This window comes from Misgurnus anguillicaudatus, chromosome 10 (genome assembly GCF_027580225.2).
Source record: "Misgurnus anguillicaudatus chromosome 10, ASM2758022v2, whole genome shotgun sequence".
NCBI classification, from domain to species: Eukaryota; Metazoa; Chordata; class Actinopteri; order Cypriniformes; family Cobitidae; genus Misgurnus; species Misgurnus anguillicaudatus.
Window position 1 is genome coordinate 30,372,236 of NC_073346.2, and position 26,630 is coordinate 30,398,865.

Sequence of the window (26,630 nt, forward strand, 5' to 3'; positions counted from 1 at the left end):
TTAAACTTTTAAATTGTTGCCTAAATTTTAAATTGAGATTTGTCTTACCTTAAATGTTGTTTTGCAGGCATAAAAGTAAATTTCTTCATCCTATGTTTTTTTTTTATTTATATCTGAGTTGGGAGTTGAAATCCAACCTTATTTCATCCTTCATCACTGACTTGTTACCTAAAATGTAGCAACATTTTAAAACATGTCAACAACTAGTGACGGATAGGATTTGATATGGGGATTTAATAAAATGTTTTTACACAGCAGTGTTTTTTATCCTTTATTTTACCAGGAATAATCACATTGAGATAAAAAATCTCTTCTGGCCAAAAATGGCAGCACACAAAGTTTCACACAAAAATATTTCAAGAAAAACTATACAAAAAACTTCCTGTCCAGCACTCAGAACTACAATTCGAAATAATAACGAAATATATAAATGTTTGAAACAAGAATATGATTATTTCAAATAAGACTCCAAAAGGTTTCTAAATCTAGCATCACAGTAAAAGTGTTTCACCTAAACCTCAAGCATACAAGAGGATAATGAAATAAAAACAAATGTAAATCAAAAAGGGTGTAAAGTGGGTTTTAGTTTTACTCCTTTTATGTGTCTTTGTTTTTAAGCAGTTTATTGTAATAGTGACACAACTTTACATTAAGTTGTGTTAATAACAACAAAATACTACTTAATGATACTAATGCTGCGTTCCAGGCAGGTTTTGAGCCCGCAAATCACGACTTCAAAACCACGACTCAGTCAAGACTCAAAACTTGGAGTAGGACTACGCGTTGCCTGGAACGCAGCATAATATTTATTATAGCGTATCTTCTTTCCCGATGACACGACGTAGCTTGCATTGCATCTTGGACACAGTAGTCTATAAACTTCTACAACGTTTGAGACGCTTTGTGAAAAGGACTACATTTCCCATAATGCCCCGCCCAACGCTCGCTGGAGAAACCGGAAGCGCGAATTTGAAACGCTGAACCAACGACGCGGGACCTTTTGTTTGTATTGTGAAGAGCTGTATAATAAAGCAAGGTAAGTTAAGATACTTTTCTTTTTAAATCTGAACGTATACAAATGATTTAAAGGATGTTTTAGGCTAGAAGTGCTAGTATTTATTTGCCATGATCTGTAACGGTCGGTAAACGTGCGTGTTTGCATTGATCTAAGTTAACGTTACATGAGACAAAGAACTATTAAAAGAATGAGTAAAATGTTTGAATCTTTGAAAAATAAATTAAACCCACAAAGAAGCAAACTCAAGACAAGATGTTTTGGTTTTAAAACAACAAATCAGCATTTCTTGGAAATCATAACTGATAGCAAAGTGACTGTTTTTACTATTGTTTCTTAGTAAAACGCTTGAAACCCTGTTTTTTAATGTAAGTTACCAAAAAGACGCGTTCCAGATCAACTAATAAAATGTAAGATTGTTTACTATTCTATATAAAGATTTCTTCAGTGGACAGTGCTTGGTATTTTACAAGATTTTTAAAACCTATTTAATTCCTAGGAGTCATACAGTTTGTCTTTATTGTTTGCCCTTTATTTTACCTTTCTTAAAGTAAAAAAAACCCTCATGTTTTTGTTTTGTTTGCAGAAATCATGTACACATTATCAGCTTTAGAAGTGGATGTCATTCCTGCAGTCTTTGTGAAGAATGATGCGAGTTAAATTTATTTCATTTGAACAACCTAACAGGTTAAACGGTAAACAAATCTGTGTATTTGATATGACTTTGATAGATATTGTTACAACTTGGAAAACAACAAACCAAACCAGTCAGAGACAGCGATGTGAGGACATCAACAGAAAATAAAGTAAGATTATGAATATTATGTTTATTATTTATCTTTGTGCAATTTGATTTGGAGTATGGAATGCATCTAATTAGGGATGTCCCGATCAGGTTTTTTGCCCTCGAATCTGAGTCATTTGATTTTGAGTATCTGCCGGTACGGAGTCCCGATCCGATACTTCTATAATACATAAAAAAGAGCAAAAAAAAAACAGATCCAGGATGTTCCTTATGTCATGCCGCACACGTTGCTGTATCTATGTGGACTCAAAAGGGTCTAAGGGCACAATCACATTATCCAAACCAAACAATACCCCAGCGCGATTGTCACCCCTCCCAACTCCCCCAGATGCACGCACTCACACTGTACTTTTATCGATCCGAGTCTGGGCGCGCTTTCGTCATTAAGATGCGATTGTTTTGAAGTAAAGCGCTCTCTTAACACTGGAACCCACCGTAATGATAAGTATGTGTTTTTTATTCAGAGTCGTTTGGTGCGCGATTACAGACAGCCCTCTCACAGACAGCCCTCTCACTCGGACATTCACGTAACCCGGCTGCGCGCATCAAAAGGTTTTTACGGAAGCAGATGAAGGTGAGTGGTCGCGCAACTGACGTCTTCACCTTTTGAAACGCGCCCAAGTGAACTGCGCTCCAGCCCACCTCTGCAACCCAGCCGGGGCGCGGCACAGAGCGATCACACTAGTCAGACAAACCAGGCTTTGGGGGTTAAACGCGCCCGAGCGCAGTTTGGTTTGGATAGTGTGAGTACACCCTAACTCTGTGCCAGCGCATAACTATAGATGTGTTAAAAAGTAATGAGAATATAGTAGGGTTGTGCCGATAGACGATAGTATCGTGTATCGACGATCTTCAAACCTATCGCCAATGGCAGGCTTTCATGGTGATAGTCATGACGATAGTTGGCGAATGTATTATTATCATCATAGTTTTACATTAACATGCACATTGCATGCTTTCCCCGCATGAGGGTTTGTGGATGTGACGCAATGAATGTTGTTAGAGAGATTCCTTCTTGCACGCACATGGACTTAATGCGCGCGTCTTGGACTCCTTCTAGCACCTGAAATAAATCCAGCGCGTCATAAGCAGCTGCGCTTCTCTCTGTCTCACATGCATGCGCTCTCGCATCTGTCCGAAGTCTAAACATAAACTAAAGTAGTAATCATTATGTATTTGTTCAGTTTCATGCGAGCTGAGGCAAACTATCCCTTTTGTTTAAAATAACCTGCTGCATATTGGCGCCTCTCTCACTCGTGGACATGCAGAGAGCTGCGTTCTGTCCGAAGTCAGGTCACTAGGTAGTAATCCTGCTTATAATGTGCATTTCAAGGAGTTGTAGCAATACATCCCTCATGTTTAAAATATGATCGCGTTCCGCTGGACCAATGTGTTTAAAAAGGCACCTCATGAGAGCACCACTGCTTGACACGTGTAGCCTTCTGCAACAGCACTAAACAAATGCATTAAATTGTTTGATTGCACGCGCGTGTGTGCCTAAGTGCATTTTTTTTACAGTCAGTAAGTAATCATGTTAAATAATCATGATTATGACTTTTCCCATATAGGCTTGCCGCGATAGTCGGTGAAACGATGATAACCGGTGCTTCAGCCTCTCACCGGTTAGATCACTTGCCCACCGCGACACCGTTCACCGTCGTTTTGATATTTTCGTGTAATTAATTCATTTAGTTTCGTTAGAGAGAGCAAACACTAAGAACTGAATGTGTCTGCTGACTGAATTTAGCGGAGCTGAACGCGCGTCACGTCACAGAGCAGCAGGTGTCAGATTTCATTTATTTCTGTCAGAGTTTGCGAGGCGAGCTGACTGATGATGACAGAATCCGCGTGCTTACTCGTTTTTGTTATAATATACATATATGATGTTTAATATAAGCGAGATCGTTTTGTTGTTGTGTTTTTCATCAAGAAAAATAATAAACCCATCATTCAAGCAGCGCTTTTATGGAGAAGTAGCCGGTTGCTCTGCTTGGGACTTGCGGGTTATGTAAGAATTACCTGCGCACATTGACTCAAGCACTTAATTAAACCAGCTGTTGCACTGGCATTGCACGCAAATTCATACGCGATTTAACGCAGCTTACGCAAGCGCTGCATTTAAACAGTTGCGTAATTCAAAAGTGAAAGTAAAATGTGCACGTCTGCATGCGCATTTATAAGCCCCTCCCACCCGGTGATACCGGGGTCACCGAGTTTGTGACGCGCCGATTAACCGGTGGGAAAATAACGTCACCGCGGCAACCCTATTCCCATAATTGAGCAGCCCTAGCAGGGCTAACATGTTCGAGGGGTAACATGTTTAATCCTGATTACAGCAAAGGCACTGGTGTGTTTCAATGACATTTTGGACCTCTGGTAGGATTTTATAAGTTTCAATTTTAAAGCTGTGCCACAGGTTGACCCAAACTTTAAAACCTGAACTTTAAATGATGCAAATCTATGGGTCTGACACCCTATATGCATTTGTTGCACATGTCATTATGCACAATTGATCAAACTTTGAAGGAAGTTATAAGAATCAACCTCCTTGACTAATTCTAAGCATAAGATAGGCTACCCAAAAACACTCAATTAACAAGAAAACAACATACTGATTCAGCAATATGTCTTATAAATTATCCATAGGGCCCGATTTCCGATCACGTGATCGAATCGGGACATCCCTACATCTGATGTGACTTAAAAGTGGCCGCATGTTTTTAAAATGATCTCTGAAATTTACAAACACATTTTCACATGTCTTGAACTGAATGTTAAAAGTCTCTGTTCTTGGACTGTTGGTGTTTTGTACTATGTGCTTCATGTCCTCACTTTTGCATTTTATGTTAATGCATTTTCTAACTGTATGTGTTTGCTACTATTCTAGATGCTGTAAGAAGTCCTTTATGTGCACAGAGATGGAGGTTGAAAAGTTACTAAAACACGCTCATATTAGGCACGGTTCCTTGAATCGTGCCTGAGCTCGCTTTCATCATTAGGATGCGATTGTTTGCAGAACACAAGAAGTAAAGCACTGTCAATGTGAGTCAAACAACTGCTCGACTGAGGAGTTGAAGAGAGAAGGGCAGCTGCACATTTCTAAAATTGTGGTAAGCTTAATCAAACCACCCATGCTTTAATTTGACAGAATCCATTTTTTAATAAAGTATTTTTACTTGTATTTTGTAGAAAGCACTCTGTCGGCTACACAACTCGGAGGCAAATTGTAGGCACTATCACCAGGAGCAGAGGTATGGATGAAAGATAAAGCCTAAAATGCATTCTGTTGTTTCCGAAGCAAATAAACACATTTGTTTTAATTTAATACATTTTGCTTCTATAGATTAAGCTCACCACATAATGGGAAGGACACCTCATTTTTAGTGGGAGCACTGGCTACAAGCCTGGAGTTGCACAATGAAGGCCTTGATAAAAATTAATTTGGTAAGTAATTTTCATTTGTGGTTGTTGTTATTTCTATTTTTGTATAGTTTTGTGTGTATTTTGCTTTTAACAAACCTCACTCACTTGTTTCTAGTGGCCTGCAAGACATTACCAGAGCTAGCCAGTGTGGCCACATCACGGAGTGACCAGAGGAGGAAGAGGGTAAGATAGATTAGAATTAGTTTCTGTTCTAATTCTTTATTTCTGTTTCATTAGTATAAACTGTAATGATGTTCATTATTCTTGTTATATACAACAGTTGTGTTTCAGCTCTTGGAGTCTAACCCAGTGTACTAGCTGTGGACAAAGTGGGCTTCTGAAGGGGAATCACCACTGACATGATTTCAGATGAAGAATACAATGCTGTTGATGGAGTGTCGGGTGGATTCTGAGACCTTCATCGTTCTGCAGTCAGGCGCTCCGCAATCTGTGTGCTAAGCTGCAGCTGCAACTGTGTGTGTTCAAACTATGCAGCGTTGCATCACAGTCTGCAATCTGAATTGCTGTCTAACAGAATGCCACCGCTTACCTATGACCCCAAGGCAGCAAAATGAACACATTTGATGCCAAATGTGATCCCAACAACATAATCGTTGGCTTTTTTTGACTTTGTGTGTATTTATTTTTCCTATGCTTTATTAATAAAACTCTTAAATTTTATCAACATGTCTCTCCCAAATGTCTGTTTTCTTTCCCTAATATTTTTTTATTAATGCCCTTAGCCCATGGTATACGTTACATAGTCTTTATAATATTAGCCTTCATGACACATACATTTTTTGTTATATCTCATATAATATATCTAATATAAACCGTAATTTTATTAAATAATAAAAGGGAGGGGTTTATTCAAAATAGTATTATAATTGCCCAGACTGGCCAATCGCAACAAATATATCAGCCAATGACAGATGCTATTTCTGTTTTAAAAGTTGTTGCTACCGAAACTGCTCATTTTTAATACGTACATTTAAACTTGTGTGCAAATAGTATAAAATAGTGAGTTTATTCAAGATAAAATACATTAGGTCCCCTGTTAAATAGTGAAGTGTGACATCTGTTTAATTGCATTAACATTTCTTGCCATCAGAAAAGATTTCAGGGGTTTAAACTTAAACTATTATGTTTATTTAATGCATTGAAATGTTTTAGTTGGTTCAGTTATATTGTCTTTTACTAAATGACTTTATAACATTACATAACATTTTAGTGCAATAATCCTCGTACAACTTTTAGTTTTAAACGGCAAAATCTTTTATGAAGAACTTTTTTGATGGTAAGAACTGTTGTTTTAGTGTAATTGTAAATTTTGTCAGTACATTCAAAGTTATTCAGAATTTAAAATATTTCCTAAAAGTTAAAGCAGATAAACACATGTCACACTTCACCATCAAACTGGGGACCAAAGACATTTTGTGAAGTCACTAACATGATCATGCCTACCTTTGGTGCTTAAACTGCTCATTTCTAAGATACACATTTTAACTTCTGTCCAAATAGTATAAAATAGTGAGTTTCTTCAAGATAAAATACATTAGGTCCCCTGTTAAATAGTGAAGTGTGAAGTGTGTGTTTCCTTAAAGTCAAAACAGATAAACACATGTCACACTTCACCATCAAACTGGGGACCAAAGACATTTTGTGAAGTCACTAACATGATCATGCCTACATTTGGTGCTTAAACTGCTCATTTCTAAGATACACATTTTAACTTCTGTCCAAATAGTATAAAATAGTGAGTTTCTTCAAGATAAAATACATTAGGTCCCCTGTTAAATAGTGAAGTGTGTTTTTCCTAAAAGTCAAAGCAGATAAACACATGTCACACTTCACCATCAAACTGGGGACCAAAGACATTTTGTGAAGTCACTAACATGATCATGCCTACATTTGGTGCTTAAACTGCTCATTTCTAAGATACACATTTTAACTTCTGTCCAAATAGTATAAAATAGTGAGTTTCTTCAAGATAAAATACATTAGGTCCCCTGTTAAATAGTGAAGTGTAAAGTGTGTGTTTCCTAAAAGTTAAAGCAGATAAACACATGTCACACTTCACCATCAAACTGGGGACCAAAGACATTTTGTGAAGTCACTAACATGATCATGCCTAAATTTGGTGCTTAAACTGCTCATTTCTAAGATACACATTTTAATTTCTGTCCAAATAGTATAAAATAGTGAGTTTCTTCAAGATAAAATACATTAGGTCCCCTGTTAAATAGTGTAGTGTGACATCTGTTTAATTGCAATTACATTTCTTGCCATGAGAAAAGATTTCAGGGGTTTAAACTTAAACTATTATGTTTATTTAATGCCTTGAAATGTTTTAGTTGGTTCAGTTATATTGTCTTTTACTAAATTACTTTATAACATAACATTTTAGTGCAATAATCCTTGTACAACTTTTAGCTTTAAACTTCAAAATCTTTTATGAAGAACTTTTTTGATGGTAAGAACTGTTGTTTTAGTGTCATTGTAAATTTTGTCAATACATTCACAGTTATTCAGAATCTAAAATATTTCCTAAAATTCAAAGCAAATAAACACATGTCACACTTCACCATCAAACTGGGGACCAAAGACATTTTGTGAAGTCACTACCATGTAGTAAACAATTTTACAAACATTACATTTTAAGAGTTTTGACACTTTTGTATTAAAGATATTTAAGACACCTTTATGTACACTGTCAAAAATTCTGTGTTTTTTGTCAAATCAACATATATTTTTATGTTACTTTAAGTTGAATAATTGCAACCTGGTTTTGTAAGTTATGTCAACTTATCACAATTAAAAATAGTAGGTTAAATTGGCTTGCAAAACCAAGTTTTTTTTTTTTATTATTGTATATGTTATGTTTGGAGAGTTTGAAAAACTTGTTCCTTAGATAAGCAGCCTGTTAAATAGTCTTTATTCAGATTCAGAGTCTCTCAGAGCCATTCAATGAATAGCGAGGTGTGAACGTCGTGTGTTAATGGGCAGTTACAGTTCCTGCTCCAGCCTACAGAGGTGCTGCTGAGTATGAGTGTTTACACAAACACACATGTAGGTCCCCATTTGGTAAAAATTAAAAAAAATTTACCAGACTGTTTTTCACTTGATTTTAGCATGATTTAAAGCATGACCAACAGGGGACCTGGAAAATGTCCCCTCTTTGCTTTATGGTCCCCTGTTGGTGAGTGTGTAACGACACCAAAGTCCCCACTTAGATAGGTAGGCAAGTACACACACACACACACACACACACACACACACACACACACACACACACACACAGGCTTGTAACCAGGGGTGCTTCCACCATTTAAGGACATCCGGGGCTTAGCACAGACCATTTTATGTAAATACATGGATAGCTAGCTAGCCTAGAACCAACTATAACGGCTGTGCTGCACATGTTCAGGGTTCGACATTAAGACTTGTCCGCTTGTCCGGGACAAGTGGATTTTTTTGTAGGACAAGTGTAAGAAAAAAATTAGTTGTCCGACTCCTCTATGAAAAATCCCTTGCTCTGCCACTGATTATCAAAACACAAAAAATACATTATATTATAAAACTTTACCCGGACAAGTGACTTTTGTGCATGGACAAGTGAAACACAAATTTACTTGTCCGAAGGACAAGTTCCTCAAAAAGTTAATGTCAAGCCCTCAGTGTTTTCTTATTACATTTTTTTTAGAATTGTAATTTAAATAATTTTAATTTTTGAGTGAACAATCCCTTTGAAGTGCCATATTTTACACACTAATTTTGTACATAATATACCAAAAATCCTTTAGTACTTAAGATAATCTTAAAAACATGAGACTTAAAGGTGCAGTGTGTAAATTTTAGCGGCATCTAGTGGTGAGGTTCCAAATTGCAACCAAAAGCTCAGTTCACAGCTCACCCCTCGCTTTTGAAATGCATAGAGAAGCTACGGTAGCCACCACAGGACAAACATGTCATGATTTTGTCCATTAAGACTGTAGAAACATGGTGGCACAAAATGCCGACTTCCATGTAAGGGGACCCTCTGTGTATGTAGATAAAAACATCTCATTCTAAAGTAATAAAAACATAACGGCCATATAAGAGCCATATGAAAGGTCTTTATACACCCCTGATAATATAGTTTTGTATATTATTTTGCATTTCTGTCAAGAGATCCTTCTAAAAATTACACACTGCACCTTTAATGTAGGCCAGAGTTCACGTCACAAAAAGCAGCAGATATAAGCTGCATTTTATTGATCATAAGCTCATTTTTAAAATAAGCGATAGGAAAGAGCGACAGCAGCACTGATAGCCTAATATCGTTTCATTTCTTTACTATTTATGAATATGATTGTGTGTTGAGCGTCTACGACAGGGCTATTCAATTAGTTTGTCATGAGGGCCAGAGATACATCAGTGATGATGACGACATATACATTTAAACATACTCGTGTTGTATTTTGAAACTGCATAACAACAAAATAAGTGCATTGTACAATATACTTTTTCTACAAACATGTATTTTCAAACTGCATACAACAAAACTTGTGCATTGTAATATGACCAAGTAGGCTTTATCTACATCCAGACATGTTTGTATTTTGTATTTTAAAACTGCATAACAACATAAGTGCATTGTAAGATACCCGAGTTCTATTCTTATTCTACATTTAAAGGTGTAAATAAGAGCCATATCTACTCACTTAAGTACACATAACCAAAAGTTTATAATATGGAACAAAAAATTGTTTTATGCAGTTTTTTGTCAAAGCTTATTATTTCACAACCCTTTATTTAAACTACAACCGCCATCTTAATAACTGGCAAACATTAGGCTAGCTTCTAATAAGAGAAATTATACTTTTAGATTTCATCAGAGCAGTAAAATCAGGTGTATGTTTGTCAGCGCGATATGCATACAGTGGTGCAGGACAGATGCTGGGCTGTGAGCGATGGCCGATTAACTTACTCGTTTAAATTGCATTCTTTTGTGAGAACGATGACTCGCATAATATTTGAGCCTTTGCTGTATGAGCAAGCACAGAGAAAACATTCGTTGTGGTGTTGACTAATGAATATGGATGATCTCTGTTCTTCTCTTCAATGGAGCGGGGCGTGGCTCTTTATAAATAATGCAGTAACATGAGAGACGGTACATCTCCCTCTTTTAATACAGTTAACAACGAAGTACAATATTTGTTTTCGATTTCACTTACACCATTTAAAAGCAGACATTCCAAGCATTATGTAGACATTTATCTTATGTTTCTATGAAAACAATTCGTTAAGTTACAGCTCATTTTTCTGACGTGTTTCTGAAAGGACGTCACTAAGAGAGAGAGCAAACCCGCATTATGTTTATTTTCTTAATTTTGCGAAAAGCACAACATTCTGTTTTTAATGGGAGTGGACAGAAAAAATACTAGACACTTTAAAGTTTTAAATGATGTATAAATCATATATGTAAGTCCAAGATCAGCAGAGTTATCTAAGTCTCTTTGCGGAGTGATTGAAAAATAAAGATTTTGCGGCGCCCGCGCCTCTGTCGACCCAGACTGTGAAATTAATGATAAAAGAAAATATTTCCCTCAGTGATTGACAGCATAATGCAATCAATCGTGTTCCCGTTCAACAGTAGCTAAGCATACGATTTAGATATATGTATCTTCTTACCTGAAGATCATGTAAATGGCATATACGCAGTCTTCTGGCAAAAGCTGTGTTTTTAAATGTGTCATACATTTCTGAAAGTCATGACTGTTTAAATACACTTGGCGTCACATGCATGATTTAAGGTAAAGTGACACTTTTTCGCGTCAATTCACAATCATTTAAATCATGCAGCTGTCATAGAGCCGACGCCAAACGATCACGCGAGCGAGGACGCGATACTGACGCGAGCGAAACTAATACGTTTACAATGTATTACATTGATGAAAAAGGGAATTAAACTTGTCGTGCCATATATCACTGAAATAAAAGAAAGGGATTAAAATATGTCTGAATCATATAATTCCTACCTGTATGTGAAAATGCACGTTATCCAGAGAGCTCGCGTTGATTCAAGCATTCAGAATATAAAATCCATTTGCAGTTTTGCGTCCGAAACCGCATACTGTATAGTGAATAAGATGAAGTTTTAGGATTTTAAAAATATGTATCCAGGATTCCGCTGTCCATATACGATACGAAGCTTGGGTGCCAGCCGATGGTGCTGCGTGCCCCACGGGCTCTATGCAGCAGAGTCTCAGGCTGTGGCCTCTTCTCCGGGCTTCTCTGCTCTCCGTCTTTCTCAGCTCTTCGCTGTATTGTGGCTCTTAAAGGAACACTCGATTCTCTCAACAGCTCTTTTCTATTCCATTTTGCCATTTAAACCTTAAAACTACATCCCGCCATTGTTATTCAAACTTTTCCACGGAGCAATAGCCTGTTAGCTTAGCTTCTAAAGATGGCTGCCGCTATCTTTACATTCTGTCTAAAAAACACGTTTGAACGTAAAGGCTGCCCTCTACTGGTAAAGGCTAATGACATTTTTTATTTTTTACACAGGTTTTAATTGGACATTTTAAAGTGAAAATAACATAATATAGACATGTTACTGCAATGTTTTTTTATCTTGGGCATCTTCACATTGGAGTAAAGAGTTCATATAAAATTTTTGGTTAATAAATGTTACAGACATATTGAGATTTGAACTACTTCCTGTTTTGGCGGCGTTGACGCACATTTAGTTTGGGCTGTGGCGCGCAAACGCTTCCGAAAATCAAAAATCCTTCTAGTAACTTTTGTGAGGCTCGGTCCAAGGATCGCGTACGTGGAATTTCATGAAGTTTGGACAAAATTTGTGACCTGTGAAACTTTTTTAAGGTTTTGTGTTCTTTCCAATATGGCGGCCGAACGACATGGATCTGTGACTTCATCCTCTCAAGCAACTTACACCGGTACTGCCCGAACATTTTAAAGTTTGAACGGTGTCTCTGCGTCAAACGGTCTGGTCGCTAGAGCTGACACAAAAAATCTACCCGGGAATAATAATAATAATAATAATAAGAATAATAAAACTTAAGAAGAACAATAAGTGTGCTTTTGCAAGCACACTTAATAAACATAACACATATTTAAAGGATTAGTCCATTTTCTTAAAAAAAATCCAGATAATTTACTCACCACCATGTTATTCAAAATGTTGATCTCTTTCTTTGTTCAGTCAAGAAGAAATGATGTTTTTTGAGGAAAACATTCCAGGATTTTTCTCATTTTAATGGACTTTAATGGACCCCAATACTTAACAGTTTTAATGCAGTTTAAAATTGCAGTTTCAAAGGACTCTAAATGATCTCAAACGAGCCATAAGGGTCTTATCTAGCTAAACTATTGTCATTTTTTTGCAATAAAAAATAAAAAATATGCACTTTTAAACCACAACTTCTCGTCTTCCTCTGGTCATGTGACGCGCCAGCGTGATTTCACGTAATTACGTTGTCACGTCAAGAGGTCACGGATGACGTATCGAAACTACGCCCCAGTGTTTACAAGTGTGGAGAAAGAGGATCGTTCTGGCGTTGTTGTATGTCGAATGATAATAATAAATGTCTTTTTGTCAGTTTATTGTTTAAAATGGTCCACAAATGTGTGTTTCATATTTGTAACACGTGACCTTTCAACATCATTACGCAATTACGTGAGGTCGCGCTGGCTCGTCACACAGCCGGAGGAAGAAGAGAAGTTGTGGTTTAAAAGTGCATATTTGTAATTTGTCTTGCCACAATCATTTAGAGTCCTTTGAAACTGCAATTTTAAACTGTTAAGTGTTGGGGTCCATTAAAGTCCATTAAAATTAGAAAAATCCTGGAATGTTTTCCTCAAAGAACCTAATTTCTTCTTGACTGAACAAAAAAAGGACATCTGCATTTTGGATGACATGGTGGCGAGTAAATTATCTGGATTTTTTAAGAAAATGGACTAATCCTTTAAAAGTAATCTGATACTGTCTCGTTTATACAGGCGCTGCAGCTCCCCCTTGTGTTTTTTAGAGAGATGTGCAATCATTGTGGTGATCTGAAATCATCGCGATGAGGTGAAACAATCGCAATGAGGCGATTATTTAATCATTGTGACAGCCCCAAACCTTACAACGTAAAGCAAAGTAAAATTTTAAATTCTTGAAAGATGTTATGATAGTGTTTTTAATTTATGAAATACATAATTACTTTATAAATGGAAAATTTACTTTATAAAACAGGGGTTTTTAAACTGTGGGTCGGGACCCACTTATGGGTCACACAGTGGGATAAGGTGTGTCATGAATGACACACACACAAAAAAAACTGTTTAGTCTTATTAATGACTAGCAATAACAATGATTTTGATATAATATACCATAAATATTATTTCCATTAAACTTACATTTAATTAAAAATGACAAGGAAAATAAATAAAAACTACTCAATTATAAAAAAAAAGAGGTAAAATGTGCATTTCCTCATACAAAGAAAATAAGGTTAAAATAAACTGGTACTGTTTTTTAAAAATGTCTATTTTACTTACTATTTTTTGCTTACATATAAAAGAATGTCACGTGACACCTGTTCAATATCCCCATGTGCATGTTTACTGAGCACAGAAATTAAAAGAGGATCATTTATATATTTGAAGAAATGTTTTTGTGCGCTGTTAAAGGACATGGTGCATCCACACCACAAGGCTGTTTTTTGGAATGGGTAAGTCGTCATTAGTGTACCAGCAAGGTGAACACAAGCTCCACTAATGAATGAATAATGACGGTCACCAAGGTAACTGTGCATATTTATGCGCTACATCCTATTTACGATGAGGGACAAAATAAAATGAAAGTCGTTCTTGTTGTTCTGCCAAAGCAGTGGTGCAGAGAGGAGCGTTTTATTTCATTAATAAATGCCAGATAAGATCCAGTGCTGTGACTCCTATTCCCCTAGACACATTTAGCATTAATGTTGCACCGCATAAAATCAATAAACAGCGGATAGTAATGGTCGAAATCTATTAGCAATAGCGGGCAAACCTCTAACTCAAAGCTACCGTTCGCTCCATTCTTCGGTTTAGTGAGTGCTACTACTCAGAAAATGTTAAAGCAATTTGCTTGATTAGTCAAGTCATTAATGTGAATTATTGAAAGTAGCTGTTGCTAATAGGAGCCCTGATGGGCCCTTCTTCAAGAGCTTACTGGACTAAAACAATACCGCTAAATGAACCGAGAAATGAGACTAAATGACTGGGTACGCACTGCTTACCTCCAAAAAATAAAAATATATAAGACAAGTGTTATAAATGAAAACATCAACACAGTGTCTTTGTTATTTTCTACAAATTTTAAAGTACAACCTGCTCATGAAAAATGCATGATGAAACATTTGTTTCCTTTCTAAGCAGCAATGTAAAATGTTTTACTGCTTGTGTGCATGACTTACAGTATAGCTCTGTTCCAAAACCTATAGGGAGTTGCCCATAGAGAGCGCAATATAGACATCATAGCTGTGCTCCTCTTGATACGAAAGCTGGGATCTTAATAATGCTACACTGTTTTGGCAGCGTCACATATCCTTTGGAAGGCAATTTCATAAGGCGTTGTGCCAAGCTCAGTGACAAAATAAATCCAATATGTCAAGCAAGAGAAATTTAGATCAGAAATGTATGTACCATTTAAAAAATAGTTGCTGCCTTAAATGTTATCAATCATAATGAAATTGGCTGTGCAAGTTATTTATGATGTGATCAGTAGCATGACGGCATATGTTTCTCACTGTGTTTCAGCCATTTCTTCTTTTGTGTAAGTTACAGCAACTTATCGCTATAGATTTAAAATAGTATTTTAAAATGAGATGTACAACTAATTAGATAAAATGTTACATTTTAAAACAGTATTTTTTAAAAAGTATTAATAAAATATAATTTTTTATAACCGTGACTTTTTTTACGCGGTTCAGTCGTTCTTCCACACGGAAACACAGTATCAGGTCACTGAAACCGAACATTTTTTAAAACCCCTGCCAGGGTGAGGATTTTTAGAAACGCCGGTTGCAGTGTTGTCGTATAGACGGTTTCATCGGACGCATGTGCGCTGACGCGATACACGTCTGGATCCGAACTTTACTTCCGGTTTCGTTTTTTTTAATGGTCTGACTAGTTGTTAAACTTATCTCTTGAACAAATGCCTCGTCGAAAATAACAAATGTTTTGGTTTCCTACGTTTTTTTGCTTGTTATATAAATAAACTACGTTTAACTTGATAAGGAACACTGTGCCGTACACGGTACACCCCCTCCCTTGCACGTGAGGCTGCATTACGTCATTGTAACTTTGAAGCATTAAATCTTCAAAATATACGGTCATGCGGCACATCCTTGAAAAGCTTTAGGATTAATGGATTCCCTAAAGCTTTAGACTTTAGGGAATCCATTAAGCACACACACAAAGCACAATATTATTTTTAGCATTCAAAACTGTAATCTAGTTGTTAGCTACCTGAACCTGGCGGCGCGGATTTAGGATATTTACTTACCTTCAAAATCTTCCCTTTATCCGCTTCGGTGAAATTGTCCAAAACAAATTGTTGATAAATCCCCTATATCCAAGCCTTTTAATCCAAAACTATTTGTTCATCTCACAATCTTGACGTTTCTGACCGAATTACGATATAAATAGTGTATACAATTAGTTCACTAACGGACATTTGTTCGAATCTCACTTTTCATTCACAATTTATAATGAATATATTCGGGTGTCACGTTTATTGTGCAACGTCTGAGAAACAAATACGCCCACCTTGTGGAATTTCAGCCGTTCCATAAGGGGCCACATAACTTTTATTGTTATTTATTCTTAGCGGAGTTTACCGAAAGTTACGTGCGGACCACGACAGCCGCTTGTTTATGTTGTGACTGCTGAAACCGTCTATAGACCGTCAAACTGGGGGTTTTGCTTCTAATTAAGGCTTCTGATTGCCCAACGTGGCTTTATGATAGGGTTATATCACCGCCTGCTGGTGTGGCATGCTGTTGACAGTGCGTGATAGCGTGCTTTTGCGTTTTCATGTAGGGGGAGATTTATTTTAAACGGCGCATGTGTGGACAGGATTTTTTTTTCAGGAGAAAAAACTCTGGTTATAAAAATACCCGTGTCCGTGTGGACTAGGCCAAAGACTAAACTATAACATCATTAGGTTTAATTATATGCATTATTATTAGTATTTACTGAATCTGTTATCTGCTTTGCAGATCTGTTTGTTCACATAACTACAAACACTTTATTATGATTTTATTTTTGTATTATTACAACTTTTTGTATTGCTATTAGGGATGCATAACGATTAATCGCGATTAATCTATAGCAGAATAAAAGTTTCTGTTTACATCATATATGTGTCTGAACTGTGTATAACAATTATGTATATATATAAATAGGCACACATGCATGTATACTTTTAAGAATTTTTTTATTTATTTATTAAGTATTTATATTTATATATAATATAAATTATACATAAATATACAAATGTATATACACATGTAAACATTTCTTAAATATATACATGTATGTGTCTGCATTTATCTATACAAATTTATTATACACAGTTCACACACAAATATGATGTAAACAAAAACTTTTATTCTGCTATAGATTAATCGCGATTAATCGTTATGCATCCCTAATGCTATGATTTTATTCATACAATCTTAGGACTTTAATCTTGTATTGCTACTATTTAATTTTTAGAATTTTTTCTTTTTCTTAAAATATCACAAATTTATTAAAACTTTGCGTCTTTATTTTTGTTATGTTGACTTTATTCTCAAAATATTATGACTCAACACATAATTTCATTTTGGTTAGTTAAAGTTTGGATTATAATTATTTCATCTAAAGGGTTTTATTTTTGATTGATTGTCAGGTGAATCCCTTGACCTAAATTATTTACTTGAAGAGATTTTTCTCTTCATATAATGTCATAAAACTGCGGCCCCCCTGCACCATCTCGCGGCCCCCCTGGGGGCCCCGGACGCCAGTTTGAGAACCACTGGTGCAGTGGTTCCCAAATTTTTCATTCTGCGACCCACTTGGATGGTTATAATCTATACCTGGACCCACCAACTTATTTTTAAATGTAAATATACGTTTTTATTTTCCATGTCATTTTATAAATAAAATGTACGTTTAATTGCAGTATAAAAATTACTTATGGTCGTATATCATATTAAAATCATTATAGCTAAGTAATTTAGCGTGACCCACCTCATGCCACTATGCAACCCACAGTTTGAAAACCCCTGGTATAGAGTTGTGTAATGGTCACATGACAATCATGTTAAACTAATATATATTTTGTAAATGTTTTATTTAGATTTTTTCTTTTTAAATTATTTATTTACATTTTATGATTAAATTATTCAATAAATGATTAATTAATTGTTTATTATCAACTCACGAACCCCTTGCAATTCCATCAAGAACCAAATTTGGGAAACCCTGATCCATTCCAAATAATTTACATGAGATTCCATAAAGGTTAGGCCTCCCCAACTCACTCGCTGTTGGAAACAGAGCTATACTGCCATCACTGCACTTCAACTGGGGGATCTGTGTTTGCCTCAGAGTTTAGGCATCAGAGCCAGAAAGGGAAGATAATGTGTTTGGCTTCCGTGTATGTCACATGTGGTTCTTTTACCGTGACAGCTGGACGCGGGCACTTTGGCTGGACACGGGGAACCCAGAAATGCTGTGCTAATGGTGTTTGGAGGGTGACAGGCGCGGAGGAACTGGCCCATTGAAGCTCCTCTGTCAGCCCACACGGCTGCTCTGGCTGACGTCTGGGTTCGGATTTTCTCCTTCTTGTGCCACTCACCTACAAGGCGAGCCAGCTAATTTAAGCGTGCCCAATGACAGCCGTGAAATGGCGGGATTAGGTTTTTTGGAAGCTGGTTAATGCATGAAGTCACTGCTGAGAGACACACCAGCACACATGTGTAGTGTTCAGGCTTTTCATATTTGGTACTCTCAGACACCCCACATACGGTAGCATCTCTTTATCCTTTAAAACTGCATCAAACTATTTGCAGGGTTGATCTTTTGTAAATTCTTCCTTTTAGATTTGTTCCTGAAGTTTATTGTGTAAAGAGCATGGTGCTTTCAACCTTAGGGTCATGGGTTCAAGCCAAGGAAACATACAGTGCCCCCCATAAGTATTAAGACAATAAAGGCAAACTTGCTCTGTTTGCTATGGAGTCAAGAAATGTCTAAACATTAAAAGGTTAAAATGAGCTTAACTTAATGGAGCAACACATTTGTATTTTCATTCTTATATCTGATGTGAACATATTAAGGCTATGCATATCTTTATATTTGATAAAATACATTAATTTATTATGAATTCTGTGAAATTAAACCTCATAAAAATAAGGCTAACCAACAGCACTACATTGTATAATTTAATATTTTTGTTTAATAAAAATTTTAAGTTTTAGAATGTTTTATGTCATAAATTTACTTTGGGGGGGGCGCAAAAGGGATGCACTGTACACAAGGGGAGCCGCATGCCGAAAAAGTTTGAGAACCAGTGAATTAGAGTATTAAAACCTTGAAAAGTGTTAAATTAGGGTAAATTTAGAACAGATAAACTGAGCGATTAATTTGCGATTAATCACGAGTTAACTCATGACAATCATGCGATTAATCTAGATTAAATATTTTAATCTATTGACAGCCCTAATATCAATGCATGCAATCATTGAGTTGTTGTAGTATATATTCAATAACCAAATATTTTTTTAAAGGCTGCAGATCATCTAAAATAAATCTAAGCACAATACAGATTTCTTTCCTGCAGGCACGGTGCCGAAATACAGCAGTCTGAAGGAAAGAGAAATTACACGGAGATGTGTTTGGGAACGGCTTGTATAGGTGGATAACAGCAGCGGGCTGATAGAAACTGACAAGCCTTTTTGCGAGGCTGTGGAACATTACAAAAACAGTGGTTGGCTGATTTAGCAATAATTTGGTCAGATGGGCTGGTGGAGATAAGAAGAAGTAGGCCAGCTGCTTCCAGCATTTACTGTGTTCTCTGTAGCTACCTCTCTCGCTGTTGTATTTCATGTTGACCCAGACACTTAAACGTCCCTTTTATTGGTTTTACATTTGTTTGGTTTGGTGTTGGAGGGATGGACAAAATGTTTAATGAGGTGATGATAATAGATAATAGACTTTTTTAGATGGCACATTCATTCGCCGCAAATCAAAATGACTCTGAGGAGCTGAAATGTAGTCAGTTTAGTATTTTTAGACATTGATCATTTGCATGTACAGTACTGTACAAAAGTCTTAGGCCAACATGCTACCATTAGATTTGTTGTTTTTGCAATTGCATAGTGATCATATATAATGATTTCTCAGTCTCTTTATTAGAATACAACCAGAAAATACAGGAAATTTGTGTGTAGTATTAAAAGCAGTATAAAAGTATAAGCTGAAGTGTCAAGTATTTAGGGTAAACTCCCCTTCCACTTGAGCAATAGCAGGCAGCTGCAGAATCTCTTAAACCTAAATGAAATTAAATCCTAATTTCTAACCCTAATCGAATGACTTCAGGACTTCAGTCTCCTCAAAAAAGCTCAAGATGTGTTTCGTGCCAAGAGAGGTCACACTAAATACTGACTGATGCCTGAAGAAGACATTTAATTCTGAAAAATTTTTGTTTTTAATTTTGTGTACATATTTCCTGTATTTTCTGTTTGTATCTTAAAAATAGTAAAAATAAATATGGATGGACATTAAAGGGGGAGTGCACAATGTTTGAAAAACGCTTTGGAAAAAGAGTTGGGCCGACTACCAAAACACACTTGTAGCCAATCAGTAGTAAGCGGTGTGTCTTCTAACCGACATCCTTGCCAGGGTTGCGTATGTGTGGGGCGGGTCTATCAAAAGAAGGTCCAGATTCTATTGGAGTAGGGGCGTGTTTGTTTAGGTCATTTCAAACGTCAACATTGGCTTTCAAAAATTGTGCACTCCGCCTTTAAAACTTTGCGAAAACAACAAAGCTGGTGATGGCGTTCTAAGACTTTTACACAGTACTGTATATTTAGTGTTTTATTGGGTGAACAATCAACAGAGATTTCTTTCTCTTTCAATGTCTATAATCTGCACTACAAATAAAAAGTATTTGTAACTAGGTGTGACCCAGGAAGTGGACATTTACTGAAATTGCCATTGTTTTATCTACAGCACTGTCAGAAATAAAGGTACAAAATTTGTCATTGGAACTGTACACTCTAAAAAATGCTGTAATCAACGTTGGGTTGAAAATAACCCAGTATTTTTTAGAGTGTACATAAGGGTAGAGACCAGCTGTTGGGTTAAATTAACCTAGAAAATGTTTATATTTGATGCAACAATGGGTTAAAACCATAGACTGAAAAAAGATGGACGTAGTGTCCGTGACGTCACCCATAGATTTCTGAAGATCGTTTTTGAAGCTCGAATTAGGCGGTGCCTGCCGTCGCCATCTTGGCCGCGCATCACCGTGCATCATTTGCGGACATCCGTTTTGCGGGAAGTGGGTGAAGCTGAGGTGACTGGTTGCTGAAACCACGCCTCCTAGCTCGACTCTAGTGACAGCAGTGGCTGCTCAACCATCACTCAAGTGGCCGCGCCCTTAATTATGCAGAACTTAATATAATTTAAACGGATGAGTTACAAAAAAATTCACCCCCTTCACAGTTGTCATGAAGGGCAAAATTAGCTTTACAGACCAAAAACAAATTTTGTACCAGGTTGTAAACATATTTTTTTCTACTGTAAAGTTGGCCATTTTAACATGGGGTTCTATGGGAATTGGCTCCCTTTTGGAGCCAGCCTCTAGCGGCCAGTCGATGAATTACAGTTTAAGTCACATCCATATTGGCTTCATCAGAGAGATTGAAAGGTTGTCCCTCGGGTAAAACAATACAGCATTTTGGGTCAAAACAATCCAGCATAGGTTCAAATACAACCGAAAATGCGGGGTCCATCCCATTTTGACCCAACCCTGCGTTTGAGAGTACTGTACCTTAAAAATGTCCTTATATACTTAATATGTACCAGTTTGTATCTCTGAAGTACCAATATGTACCTTTGAGGTACCAATATACACTTCTGAGGTACAAAGGTGTACTTTTTTAAAAGAGTATATTGTCCCAGTGATAGGTTTTGTATTTCTGAGAGTTTATTGTGGCATATAAACTTATCTGTGCGGCTGTGGGCTTTGCCACGACCTTCATCCCTGGAGCATTCAAAGACAAATATTTCTTGCAAACAAATTAATGTTTTTATATGACAGTTTTTGTAAGAGCTAGTCATGAAAAACCTCTCAGCCTAAGGACAAGATGAGCGTTAATAAAGATAATGTTTTAATATATCACAATATGGCACCTTGTCAACCCAAAGTCATGTTACAATGCATAACAGAACTATAATATAATAACATTCAAAGACAACATTTTTTGCAAACTAATTTATGTTACGAAATGACAGTTGTTGTGGAAACAAGAGCTATAGTTATGAATAAAAATCTCTTATTTTTAGGGTAAGTCGAGTGTTAATAAAGATAACAATGTTTTAATCGTAATATGCCATCTTTTAAAACCCAAGGTCACTTTAAAATTCATAAAAGCAATATAATATATAAACATAACTGGATAAAATGTATGTGGGTGGGAAACAAATAAAGCACATAATTATTAACAAATAGTAATTTATACCAAACTAAAAAAAAGTCAGTTTTAAAATCCATATTAATAAAAGGTAATTATAATTGCAAATGCATTTAGAGTGTGTTAATGAAAGCCTCATTAACACATATGCTCTAGTTGTAGTAAGAAACTAAAATATATTAGTTTAGTATGACTAATAATATCCCGTAAAGTCAGCAACAGCCCCCCATCCCATGAGAATGTCCCCTTTATATAGAAAAAGCCAGAAAGTTGCTCGGAAGAAACTCCTAATTTTCTAATCTTGTTTCATAATGACTCAGTTTATCAGTGATATGGTCCTGGGGTGTGATTAGCACTGCAGCTAAATCAATCATCTATAGCCAACTTCTGACTTTACCCTCGCTATTTTATGTCGCAGCCTAAATTAAATGGTTCGAAAAATCATTTAGAAGCAAGAGCAGCGAAATTCGGTTTTGTTTCACCTCGTTTTCTCAAACAACCATCAATTTTTTTACTCAAAGAAGGTAAAGATTTTTATGTTTGGCTTTGTTTGTTTGTCTTTTTTCAAAGGTCTGCATGTGTCTGTTTGGGTGAGATAGGAAAGAACCGAGCGGAGACGCATCTTTGTGCTATCTCTGCCTGCGACATATGTGCAGAGAAGAGCCGGTGTGTACAATAAGCCTGTATTCGGCAGTGGATGCCTGCCTGCCGCCTCCCTCTCGCTCCCGAACTACACAGAGCTTGAAAAACGACTGAATGGAATGAAAACATATTGGTGCTGGGGTAAATGGAAAGAGAAAAAATGCGAGAGGGAAAGAAATGGCAGGAGGGAGGTGTGTGCGATGTGCGATAAGACAGGTCGAAAGCTTTGAGTTAAGCTGAGCAGGACAGTGAACCGTGTAAGTGTGTGTGTGTGCTGTTAGGGGTCTGAAATCGTGAGTCATGCTTTGCAAAATGTTTTCTGCCTTCTCTGTGGAGTTCTTGTCTAGAAATGACTCCAAACTAAACGCTTTGGAACTTTCTAGAAATTATGTGAAATATAAATATGATTTAACCTGTAAAAATAAGGAAGGATGTGGCACCAGTTATGTAGAGAGTTTATCTCAAGCGCCTTAGAGTGCATTACAAGCTATACATTTTATCAGAAGCCTATGTGGGTTCCCTGGACAAAATAGTGCCTAGCTGTCATTAGGCAGTACCCTTTAAAAAGTACGCATCTAAAGAGCTCCTCAAAGGTACATATCCAACCTGATCTCACAAATTTCTGAGGTATAGTCACGGAATATTTTGCTCATTTTTCCGTGGCATTGCAGCCCAGTCTCACAAAATTTCGTTATAGTCACATAATTTTTTTTATTCTTTTTCGTGATATTATTACGAATTTCCGCGTTTTATCGTGATTGTATTATGAATTCCTGTTTTCATGTGATTATCACGTATTGGTTACTCAACTGTTTTGTCCTATTTTTTTTACCATTGTCGATTCGGTTTAGGGTTAGATTTACATAAACTGATATCCCTACTCAAACCCAACTTTAACCCTAACGCCAGGCGACATATAAAAAAATAAATCAGAAAAAATAGTATAAACCAATATATAAAGCGACATTCTAATGCAAGCACCAAATCTAAACCTAAAATCAGTAACCAATACGTGATAATCACACAAAAACAGGAATTCGTAATACGATCACGAAAAACACAGAAATTCTTGATAATTTCACAAAAAAAGAATAAAAAAATTACGTGACTATCACGAAACCTCGTGAGACTGGGTAGGGCGTTGTCACGGATTTCCGCAATTTTCCGTGGCCATACCACGGACATTTTTTTGTGTTATTGTCACGGATTGGTTATTCAACTGCTTTTTTCTATTTTCTTACCATTGTTGCTTTGGTTAAGGGTTAGATTTACATAAAATGACATCCCTACACAAACCCAACTCTAACCCTAAAGCCAGACGACAATGGTTTAAAAATCAGAAAATATAAAAGAATAAATCAGAAAAAATAGTATAATACTTAAAGTGACATCCTAACGCAAACACCAAATCTAACCCTAAACTGAAGCGACAATGGTTTGAAAATAGGAAAAAGCAGTTGAGTAACCAATCCGTGACAATGACACGGAAAAGAAAGCCCGTGGTATGGCCACGGAAAAATGCGGAGATCCGTGACAATACCACAGAAAAATTAGCTAAATATTCTGTGACTATCCCACGAACTTTGTGAGATCATGTTGCACACATCGGTATCAAATAGATACATAACTGTACCTAAATATATTAGATGCTTATTAAGGTTACTGACCTATTGGCAGCTTGGGATAATTTTTACAATTTTTCAACTTTTTAACACTTTTTCAACCTATTCTCCAACCCATTTGATTGCTTTGGTCGTTTGTTTATTTCACCAAATACGACCAATAGATGCATTTACCAAATTAGCGCCTCTACCGGCAGCAGGAGAAACTTAATATATTAGAGTATAAAATTATATTTTGGGGTATCATTTTTCTATGATGACATGTTCTGGGATAAGATTTTTAATATAACCCGCCAGGATTAATTGTATTTTATTACACATTACACTATTCAGGAATTAAAGGCAAATAACGTAAAAATAAAGACCTATTGCACACAATTAAGCCACCGAAACATAGGTTTAGTGTGGTGCAGTGATTTCCCATAATTCCCTGTCTTTACTGCAGAAAAATAATTTCAAATGACTTCAAAGTCTCTTAGAAACTCACAGACCCATAGCGAAGTTTCCAGATGTTTCTCATTCGACATTCAGATGGCAAACTTTCATTCAGACGTGCTGAATCAGATGTTATCTCTGCATGTGTAAGCTACAACCGGGACTGCTGGCTCCAGATTTCACATGTTTGAAAACTGAAATTTAATGAGCAGTATTATGCCCGTCATTAAAACAGACCTCAAACAAAAGCTCATTTTCATTTGGAGCTGAAGAAAGCTCATTTGAACCACAGTCTGTTTCTGCATTGTCTGGAGCCCTTGCATCCTTCTCTGCACTCCAAGCTCACCAAGCCATCTGCTTTTCTCCTTTGCCACCCCTCAAGATGCTCATAATAGTGCAGGGACCAGTTTTAAACACTAATAATCTTTTCTGTGTATTATTACAAGTAAAAACTTTGTTTTATTTCAACAATATCTTAGTCTTGTATGAGTCTACATAACAGGAAAACACAGCAGAAGAAGAAACAATAACAAGCAGGACAAAGCTATAAGAGCTCCTCGCAGAGTTGTTTGATGTGCCACAGAACCCTATCAAGTTGAGCCCAATAAAGCAAGAGTAATACCGTACAGCAGTCTACAGTTGTGGCCGTGTTTGTGGCCGTGTCTTTTTGAGAGATAGGCGGGCCTTAGGGGAATGAGGGGCATTGTGCAGTCATGAGAGCTAAAAAGCTTCTTCACAAGTGGAGATAATAATTTTCTATAATTTAGCATCACATGGGGGGAAGGAAACCTGTTCATTTTGCTCAGCCTCCTGTTGCAGGGAATGATTTTGCTCTGATCAATGTAGGCAAATTACTATGGATGAGAGAAGGCACCGTGTTTGGTGAAATAGAGGGATTATGTTGTCCTGGCCGACTCAGTTGGGCGCAATATGACAATTAAATGAATTGGTTTGAGGCAGAGCTGAAAAAACGTGATGAACTCACACACGAGTAGAGACAAACAAGTGCAACCTCAGAAAGCAGTTACAAGTCATGTTTCAGTGGTTTCCCAAACTGAGGCATGCAAGCTTTCCTCTACAGTACAGTACATTACAAAATTATACTTCAATGAAGTTAATGCACACCTTACAATAATACGACGAAAAATTGCATGTTTATGTAAACTTCTTTAATTTTGTACAAAGCACGTTTAGCGAGTATCCGCTACATAACTTATTTTAAAATGAATATACTGCATAAAATGTTGTATAATATAGGGGAGAGCAGGCACAACCTAACGCTTTTTAGTTTTGACTCAATCATTTAAAAAAATATTTGAGTTTGATTAATGATATTTTTACACAAGCAACACACACAACTCTGCTACAAATGAACATTTGAAGTTTGTTGCTAGTACTTCTTACTACCATTCTTGGACAATTACACCAAATGTGACAGAAGTGCAAACGTTACAACTTACCCCATAGGTGGGGTTCATTGTAACAGGCAGGGGGTTAGTTGTAACAATTGCTAAAATTAAGTTCACAGGCAAATATTTCAATATTATTTTGTCTATATACTTGAAGTGGATATTGTTTATATATGTCTATAATAGACAGGTATCCACACTGTATTCATTCATCCAGCCATTTTCTAACAATAGTTCAATTATAAATGGATACAAATGTCTAAATATGTGAGAAAAAGCAGCACAATTACGACAAAAAACATTTTTTATATGTGACCCAGTCTGTAATAACCATACTACAGTTTTAAAATCAAATTATGAGATAATGAGCATCAAAGTCTGATTTAAGGCATTCAATTCATTATGATATTAATCTTTGACGTGACCTTATTCAATCAATATTAAAGATATAAACACAAATAAATTTGACACACGATTTTTGATAAGACAGGCACATTTATTTTGTTGACAGCCAGCATTTGTGTGTAGCCTATTTAAAACAACAGCAAGAATTACGCAAACAAT

General features: G+C 36.4%; 1 protein-coding gene and 1 long non-coding RNA gene across 4 annotated transcripts in view; both read left to right on the plus strand.

The window, feature by feature from the left end:
* tsnare1 (T-SNARE Domain Containing 1) overlaps positions 1-26,630 on the plus strand; it is a 291,014-nt gene that overhangs the window by 248,230 nt on the left and 16,154 nt on the right. The window lies entirely within an intron of this gene.
* LOC129441928 (uncharacterized) lies at positions 550-6,269 on the plus strand. 2 transcript variants are annotated; one of them, XR_012371597.1, is made up of 8 exons: positions 550-1,036; positions 1,602-1,821; positions 2,285-2,394; positions 4,708-4,930; positions 5,010-5,071; positions 5,164-5,264; positions 5,359-5,426; positions 5,524-6,269. It is a non-coding gene; the product is annotated as an uncharacterized lncRNA (long non-coding RNA). The 2 variants fall into 2 exon arrangements; XR_012371596.1 differs by lacking the exon at positions 2,285-2,394 and having other exon boundaries at positions 558-1,036.